The sequence below is a fragment of the Prionailurus viverrinus genome, chromosome X (genome assembly GCF_022837055.1).
Source record: "Prionailurus viverrinus isolate Anna chromosome X, UM_Priviv_1.0, whole genome shotgun sequence".
NCBI lineage: Eukaryota > Metazoa > Chordata > Mammalia > Carnivora > Felidae > Prionailurus > Prionailurus viverrinus.
In genome coordinates this window covers 83,206,272-83,215,288 of record NC_062579.1, presented here as the reverse complement: position 1 = coordinate 83,215,288, position 9,017 = coordinate 83,206,272, and the positions used below count along the sequence as shown (strand labels likewise).

The 9,017-nt window shown below is 55.8% G+C and overlaps 1 protein-coding gene across 8 annotated transcripts in view; it reads right to left on the bottom strand.

Annotated features, from left to right (window-relative positions):
- Positions 1–515: 515 nt before the first annotated feature.
- TMEM164 (transmembrane protein 164) overlaps positions 516–9,017 on the bottom strand; it is a 172,826-nt gene continuing 164,324 nt past the window's right edge. For 7 of the 8 annotated variants that reach the window (XM_047844430.1, XM_047844428.1, XM_047844426.1 and 4 more), the window contains one exon: positions 6,229–9,017. This exon is cut by the window's right edge and continues 1,643 nt beyond it. The gene's annotated coding sequence lies outside the window, so the exon portion shown is untranslated. Of the gene's footprint in view, positions 535–6,228 lie in introns of those variants that run through there. The other variant, XM_047844429.1, reaches the window with a different exon arrangement.

The window sequence follows — 9,017 nt, the reverse complement described above, 5'->3', positions numbered from 1 at the left end:
ACTCATCCCTCCCTACCCCAACCCCTGATACCACGGATCATGACCATTCCTTTTAAGTAATTAAAAGAGCCAGCACTGATCGAGTGCTTACTGTGTGGTAAGGACCATGGCATCCACTTTTCAACAGCCTTATAAATCTCCCATTTTACAGAATAAGAATCTAGTTCAAAGAAGTTACCAATTATCTAAGGCCACCTAGGCTACAAAATGGCAGAGCCACGATTCAGACCAAGCTTGTCAGGCTCCAGAGACTGAGCTCTCTAGCGTTCACTCTGACGTCTCGATGAGGATGAGTATGAGGGTGGCAATGGTGGTGGCAGTAGCGGTGGTAACGATAGCAGTGATGGCGTCTGGCATTGATGGAAGCAGGGCTTAAGGGGCCAGGCACTGTGCCAAGTGCCTTTACGTGCCTTATCTAGTCACTCTTCACACCGGCTCCAGGAAGCAGGTACTGATGTTCTTTCCATTTTACAGATGAGTAAACTGAGGCTCAGAGAAGGTCAACAAAAATAGCCCTCAAATGCACAGCACCTACTGAATGGAGGAAGGTGGCTATCATTGACCATCGATGGAGGCAGGCTTCCTCTTGCCTCTCTGTCATCTCTCTCTAGGACTGGAGACGGCAAAGACATAGGACAAGGTCTTTGGCTGAAAACTGGTTGGTTTGAAGTTCAAAGCCCTGGCGCTTAGACTTGACATTATTTGACTCTTTGTTTTACAAGGACACACGAGGTCTGACAGAACTGCTCTCCCACAGGCAGGGCCGAGCCTGCCCTTGGCCGTCTAGCCTTAGTTATTGTCTTTCTTGTCACAGGAGGACGGCCCCCAGGCTTCTGGGTACACAACTAGGGCTCAGAAATAGCCTCCTAATCGGCCTCATCAGCTTTGAAGGAGGCCACTGCAGGAGGGGCCTAAGTAGGCCAACACTTTAACCCAGTTACATGAGGGCAGCTGTAATCCAGGCTGATCGTGTCTTCCTAAGCTCTTGGGAGGGGGGGCGGGGAGGGGGCAGGGGACGTCCCAAAAACCTCTTCCTGTGCTCAAGTATCCCTGGACCTCCCTGCAGACACTCCTTCCCCTTCTGGAAGAGCTTGGCCTCAAGGCTACAAGGGCCAAGCTTCATTAGAGCGGCTGCCAGCACTGAGGGATGGTTGGTGGCAATCTCCGAGTGCGGTCAACGCCCACGGTATACACTACCCTAGGCCGAGGTGTTGCCTCTCCTTGAGAGGCCCACTGCCCAACGCTTCTGCCTCGTCGGAGGTGAGGAAATCACGGTCTTCCTCTGCGTGGGCCAGGCAGCTGCTCACGTCAACCCAGGGCAAGGCTGGGCCCCTTCCCCCTACAGCCCTCCTCGCTCACCTCTGGCAATGACTAGCCCTGGGAAATCCCCAGGGAAGCAGCCTGAGCTGTCTGGCCAGGCCGTGGGTGGGAAATAAAGAAACCAGAGCTGTCGGGGATGGCTGGCCTGGCTTGTCTGGCTCTTCCCCCAGCTCTCTTTCTGGCCTCCTCCTTCCCCCCCTCCCTCATTCCCTGTTGGTGGGCACGGTGTGCTCCTTATACAGGTGCACCCGGCCTCCTTCCCTGCCCCAAGAGGTAGCCCAGCAAAGTGAGCCCCCCTCTGGTCAGGAAGCAGAGAGCTTGTGTGGATGCTGGCAGGAAAGAAAAAGAGGATGGAGGGTTGGAACAAGACTATAGGTGACAAGTTTGTTTGTAAGTTTTTCCAAAGGGGTTTTCTCTCCCAGGATGGGGACTCTCATGGGGCAAGGAACAATTATGGCATCCCGGCAACTCTAAGACACCTCAGATGCAAGATGGCCATGGATTTTACATGCCCCTGGAAAAGACAACTAAGCTGCTGGTTAAAATGTCACGCCACTGATTGTAAGATGCATCCCAAATTTATTTTTTTAAGTTTATTTTATTTGTTGGGAGAGAGAGAGAGAGAAATGGAGAGCAAGTTGGGGAGGGGGGGAGAGAGAGAGAGGAGAGAGAGAGAATCCCAAGCAGGTTCCGAGCTGTCAGCCTAGAGTCTGATGCGGGGCTCAAACTCATGAACCGTGAGATCAGACCTGAGCCGAAGTCAAGAGCTGGACGCTTAACCAACTGAGCCACCCAGGCACCCCATATGCATCCCAAATTTAGAGGTATTAACGTGTGAAAAAAAAAAGACAAGGTGTGGGGAGAGGTCTTAGAGTCAATGAAACACAGACACATTCTTTAAAACTGAGGTATCATGTCTCCTCCACACCCCAGAGACCCCAACGACATGGGGCACATTAAGGCACAGTGGGTGAGTGTAGTCAAAACCCCAAGTAATGCCTGCGCGCTGAGAACATGCAGAGTAACTGCACTGTCGGGAAACAGAGCCCCCTGACATCGGACAGGACTTGATAAAGCCATTTTTTTCCCCCACTGGTGGCTTTCACAGCCACCTTGGAGTTCAGAGAGGTAGGACCTGGCCAAGTGCACCTATCACTATTACAGAACAACCCCTATCCAGGGGAGAGTGGAGACAGGACTAGTGAGCATGGAAATAAGTGACTTTTAAATGTCTTTCCCAATGAAATTACTTACAGGACCTCAATGTACAAAACAATAAAACTAGAATTGTTCCGGGGGAAGCAAGGGGAAAGATCAGAGCCTCACCCACTCTGCTCCCACCCATCCCTCCCCCCGAGGTGGCTCCTAAGGACCTTCTCCAGACTCCCTGAAGCTCTGAGGAACAATCTCCAAATTTCCGGTGTAAGGGTGTGTTTCCACGGCATTGGTAACGTTCTTCTCCTTGAGCTGGATTTAGGTATTAGTCTTCCTACTTGTTGGTAGGCCTTGAATATTTCTATTTTTAAAAGGCACTGGTGTAGAGGGTCAGGTCAAAGAGATGACTCACAACCTGGAAGCTTCGAGTAAAAACAAAACCAAAAAAAGTTTGCTTTGAATCATGAGCTGGGGCGAGGCCTGGGCATTGGGATTTTTTGTGAAAGCTCCCCAGGTGATCCTAATACGCAGGAAAATCTAGGAGCTCCTGCCTGAGTATCCTGTCAGCTCCCACACTCTCGAACTCCAGGGGTGTATCCTGGAGGGGCACAGGAAGGCCCCCCATCCCCAGCAGGCAGGAGACCGGAGAGCCCCGAGTTGTCTTCTACAGATTGACTAGTAAAGGGACTTGGGACTCCTGGAAAGTAGGAAACGAATCGCTGAAGGGCCAGCCAGAGCAGGCGGCACCCCGGTGGCCCCCCTGAATGGGGAGGGGGAGGAGGAGGCAGGAGAGACCAGGGAGCACTGGTAGCTGGAGCAGAGGTAAGGTTTGCGAGGCCTCGCTGGAAAGGAGAACACCTATGCAGCCCGTGCCACCAGCCCCGTCACCTGTCAGAGCTTTGTTGAGGAAGTGTTGAACCTCCCTGCCCAGACCCGCCTTGCTGGGAGACTCCCAGAGGTGCCGCACTGACGTTAGGAAGTCAGCTGTGGGCGGCAGAGCCCTTCGGGTCATCCATTAGCAACAGGAGCAGCCTTCCCTACCGCGCCCCTGGCAGACACTTAAACCTCCTTGCCAGGCAGCTCAGACACCCCAGATGTGCACTCTGGATGCCGGGTGAATGCTGACCGGGAGAGGGGTGGGTACAGGCAGTAACAGGGAGTCCTTGACTTTGGATGAGGCTGGCCTCGCCTGTTGCCAAGGTCAGCAAACCACACATCCTTTGAATAAGCCATTGCGTTTGTCAGACTGACGTCTGTAGCTCCGTCTCTCCACCGGCCTTGGCAAACCAGGACAAGGGGAAAATTCATTGGGGGGATCACGCTGTAACCACCGCTAGCCGCTCCCTACCCCCCCCCCCCCCGAGGGATAGGGGACATACTCCACGGGCAGGCAGGGCTTTGGCTGTGCCAACACCAACCCGTGTGCCCCCAGGGAACGGGGCGGGGGGGGGACGACCCTGGTGGGGACTGAACAGCTCCCAAGGATCCAGAAACATAGCCGGACGCCTTGCCCACCCTCCACCCAGGGGTCCAGGGAAGGCTCAGCATGGAGGCCCCCAGGCTGCAGCTCAAGGCACCTGGGCAAACGAAGGCACATGGCTCCACGAGGGAGAACCCACGGATGCACGGGATGGGTGACAGCTTGCGTGGCAAGGTTTCTCCTTGGGGTGACAGTGGTGCCTCTCGCCATTTGGCAGCACTCCTGGGTAAGATCGGTGTTCACTGAGCACCTTCTATGGAACAGGTCCTGTCCCACGGGCTGGAGAACGAATCACACCCCATCCCTGCCCTCCAGGAGCTCAGTCTATAGAGGTACAAGGAGCAGAATGCATTACCTAGCAAGGGGGTGCATGGCGCCCCACAGTGAGCGCCGGGTGCTTGCAGGAGCCAAGCCGAAGTACCTAACTCGGACTGCAGCTCAGGGAAGACTGGCCCAGGAGTGGACACTAGAGCTCAGGCCTTTGGACGAGAAGGGAGACTGGGGAGCTGAGAAACCCGCACAAAGAGAAAAGGAAGCGGAAAACGTCACTGCGTGAAAAGTGGGCTGGAGCAAAGGGTCTCTCTCCCTGTGTATGGTTCTCGGGGGAGGGGGGAGGCGTGGGGGAGAGGAGATGAAGCGAAAGATGTTTGCGGGGCCCAGGGAAGCAATGCAGGCAGATGTGCGTTTGCCGCCTGCGGCACGGGACACAGACTGGAACAGAGGCGGCAGGCGGAAGCAGACTCGCTAGGCCAGGGGAGAGAAAGAAGGTCATGGCCTAGGTCACTGGTGTGTAGCTCTTTTTTTTTAAGTTTATTTATTTATTTATTTATTTTTGAGAGAGAGACAGAGAGAGAGAGAGAGAATGAGAGGGGGAGGGGCAGAGAGACAATCCCAAGCAGGCTCTGCACTGTCAGCACGAAGCCTGATGTGGGGCTCGAACTCACAAACCATGAGATCATGACCTGAGGTGAAACCAAGAGTTGGACACTTAACTGACGGAGTCACCCAGCTGCCCCCAACAGCTCTTTCTGAAAAGGGAGCCACATGGAAAGGCCACGTGACCAATTTTCCTCACCTCCTTCCAGCAGCCACTTTCTGTCCTGCCCCTTGGGCCAGCTCTTGCCTGGCCTCGCGTCCACTCTCAGCTCCGCTCTGGGGCTCACCAGGGTCACAAGAAAAGATGGGTTTGGCTTCTCTGCTTTGCACACTCGTGGGGTTCCCCCGCCTCTCTCGCCTTCCACACCACTGCCTGGCTCTCCACCCATTCCTCTCGGGGTGGGCCCGGGCAGCCCTGGGCAGGGGTCTGCCTTGTTAATCCGGGCACCACAGGCAGCGGCATCCAGGGAGAGTGCAAAGCACATGGGCTTTAGAGTCTAACGAAACTGCCTTCGCATGCCAGCGTCTCCTTCAGCCCAGAGCCCGCTTTCTCTGACAGAGAGGGCATTGCCAGTCAGCTCAGTGTGCCTCTGTGGGGGTTACAGGAGGTCATGCGTGTGGAGGGACTTAGCGCCACACCACGCACACTATTGTTCTGCAGGTGGAGAGCCTGGGGCGGCCGGAGAGCCTGACCCAAGCTAGTGGTTCTGTAGCCTGGGACTGCAGGCCCCTGCCTCATTGATAGCCTGGGTGCCCAACTACCAGCCAACGAGCCGATCCACCTGCACTGGGGGTGGTGGGGGGGGGGGACGTTGGCTAGCTGTGTCCCTTCGAGAAGCAGCAAAACACCAAGTAGGGCCTCTGTCTGGTACAAAGGCAGGCTGGCCTGTTCACAGTTACCACGGGCTGCTCAGTGCATGGCTTCAGAAAGGCAGGTGCGAATGTTCCCAAAGGGGCAGGGCTGATAGTGTTCCACCCCCACCCCACGGGACAGTCTGCCTGTGCTGAACAGTTCTGGCATGGAACCTGCCGGCCCTCGGGGAACCCGGGAAAGGTGGCCCTGAACATGTCAGGTTTCTAAGTTACCTCCTCTAAGAGCAGTCACGCCACATGGCCCAGCACACTGTGGGGCTCCAGGAACCCAGCAGATGTCCCCAGAAGACAGTCCCTGCTAAAAGCAAGCAGGCCTGTTGCGTCCGGGGCAGCCCCGGCAGAAGCAGGCGGTGCATGAAGCTCAGGGCCAGCCGCAGGGCTCCCGGGGCAAAGCTGTGCACAGCGCCAGCTGCCCCTTGGCGGTCCCTCCATGGTGTGGAGGACAAGTGGCCCCTTTCTGTCTACTTTTCAAAGCAGATGGGCTTCTAAGAAGGTTCTGGGAAAGGAAGGCCAGGACTCCTGGGTTCTCATAAATCTTTTAATCAGAGTAAATGAAGAAAACATTGTAACAGTAAAGTCCCATGGTGAGGGGACCGCTCAGGGATCTTCAACAACAGAAAAAGCTAAGACTGAAAGTTCAGAATGCTAAGCACACAAATGAATGACCACTTATTTCTAAAGGTGACTGCAGAAACCATTTCGGCACAATCAGAAGGTTTTACAAAACAGAGGAAAATACATTACAAGATGCCCCGGGGAGGTGAGAAAACTGGTGGGGGCACAGGGCCACCTAAGAACCAGCCTGGCAAGGGCACTCCCCCTGCTGCTGTCTAGGAGGGTCACAAAGACTGGTTCTAAAGGGAGCCAGTGGGGGAGTGGGGAGATGGGACGTGACAGGAGGGATCTGCCCAGTGCACAGCAAATGGGGAAGGATGGGGGCGGGGACAGAGGCATGTGCCCATTTCCTGGCAAAAATGAGACTATCTTATTCTCTCCACCACAATAACACCAAGATAAATGAAGAATTCCTTAGAATAGAATACAAAATGCACACCAAAAGAAAAGCCAGTTTCCAAAACGACAGTGTTGCTTGAAACGACTTTGTTTTGTTTTTGTTTCGTGCCTGGAGTAGCAAACCAGTGTACGAAAACGTCACAGACAGAGCAGCGACAAGTGACTAGGTTTTCCTGAGCACAGTACTGGCTCGCTCTATATACAGAAGAAGGCGGCTCACTCCATCTCGTGGACTCTAACCCCCTCAGAGAGGGCAGGGTAGGGCGGGCCATGTGGTGGGAAGACCTTCCCCAGGCTGGGGCCTGTCTCCGATCCTGCCAGGGCCTGAGGGACACCCTCCCTATGCAAACCAGCACCAGCATCTTGGCCTGTACTGTCATTCCTCCCCGGCTTCCCCGTCAATCTCCCAGAGAGGACATATGAATGTGGATCAACGCCTACAAACCCAGGGAAGTCCTTCTGGCCGAGGGAGGGGGGAGATCAAGGGCTTTCTGTTACCCCCGAGCCACTGAGCTCAGCCCCGGGGCCCCAACCGGCCCCGGGGCGCAGAGACAGACCGACAACTTGCTACCGGTGGGGAGCTGTGCCCACTTCACATAACACAAGCACAAATGGCAAAACCCTGAGCGAGGCTACAGCAAAATGGGGTGATCTGGTAGCTAGCCTGGAGGTACCAGACAGCGACGGAAGCCGACCATCCCACTGAACCCCAGACCACCCTGCGAGAGGTCAGAGGAATGTGTACACCTGGGAAGAGGGAGGGGGCTGCAAGCAGGCGTGACCATCTCTTCTATTCTGAGCTGATGCCACAAAGTTGGCCAGCTAAGCGGACTCTTGTCATTGGCCCAGATCCTTGGCCAAGACTACCTGGGGCTGGGAAAGCCCTCCTTTCGCTTCCTGGGGCTGTTTGAGAAGAAACTGTCCACTTCCACGAACACTCTCTCAGATACCCACACGCGCGTGCACGCAGCGAGCTCCCGCACGCTGGCAAATGGCATATGGAAACTTGGCCAAGGTGGCTGGGGAACCTCCTTGGCACCTGCCAGGAAAGCCCTCGGCAGGAGCTGGGAAGCCCGGGCCCACTGGCACAGGGGCCACCTTCCAAGGCAGGCTGTTGTAGGGGTGCCCAGGTCACCTCTCACCGTGGGCTGGGCCCAAGGTTAAGAGTGAGCTACAAGACCACATCAGGTACTTGCAGCGCCCCAGCACCTCCCACACAAGCCACGATGCCGCGCGCAGCCTGTGGACAGGGCTCACTCTCTATTCCTTCTGCCTATATTTTTCTGAGCTGGCCTGGCCCCCTGGAAGTCCCGCACCTCCCCTCCAACCTCCCCCTTCCCTGGACACATGTAGCTGCCTCCGGGATGTCACTTTCTTCTTTCCTTCCCAGCAAAAGAATATCAGCCCGAATGGGGCACTGAGCTGGAGCCAGGGCAAAGGCATGTCGACGCAGGGAAGGCCGGGCTGACGGGCGACCTATGCCATGCCACTGAGACGGAGAGGAAGAGAGGGAGTGCCGACTCTCCGTGCCACGGTGGCATTCCAAAGAGGAGTGTCTGCCACACCCAGGCTGCAGGCCCCCAGCTGCAGCACAGACCATCTGCCTGCAGAGATTCCTTGTTCTGGGAGGGGACAGGACATGCCCCCAGGGGCTCCTCCCGTGACCTCCTTCCAACCTTCCCTTTTGTGACGAGCCAAGGGGCACCGAGGCCTCGCACAGTTCCTCGTCAGCCATTCCTACATGCAGCGGTTTGACAGTGGGCAGGGTGAGCCTAGCTGCTCCAGAGGGGCCCCCTTCCAGAGGACAACCCCAGGGTGAGAGTCACTAAAAAGACTTGGCTGGACCCTCCAAGACGGCAGAAAATGAAGGCTGTGCATCATGAGGAGCTCAAGGGGAGTGAGAGTACTAGGTGTGCTCTCTCTAGCTCCCCCACACCCTGGGAATTGATGGCCTCCAGGCTAGCAAGGCCACTGGAGAAGGGCAGTCCCTCCCGGGTGTGGCTTCTGGGGCCTCACCATGCTCAAAGAGACTCTTCTGCACTCTGCTGCCTTCCTTAGGTCCATTTGCTAAAATCGACCACTGAGACACTGACGCTCAACCTGGGTCTGATATGGTAACAGCTGAAATATGGGACCCCAGCCCAAAGCCTCCCAGTTGCCCACAGTGGGAGAGGAGAACGGGGGCCATCAGAGGAAGTCACTGAACAAGCTTTTACTGTTCTGAAGCAAACCTGTTCTTAGTTGAAGCCCACAAGGAGTCAGCAAATGCCCAGGCACTGGCTCCCTCCTTCAAGTCCAT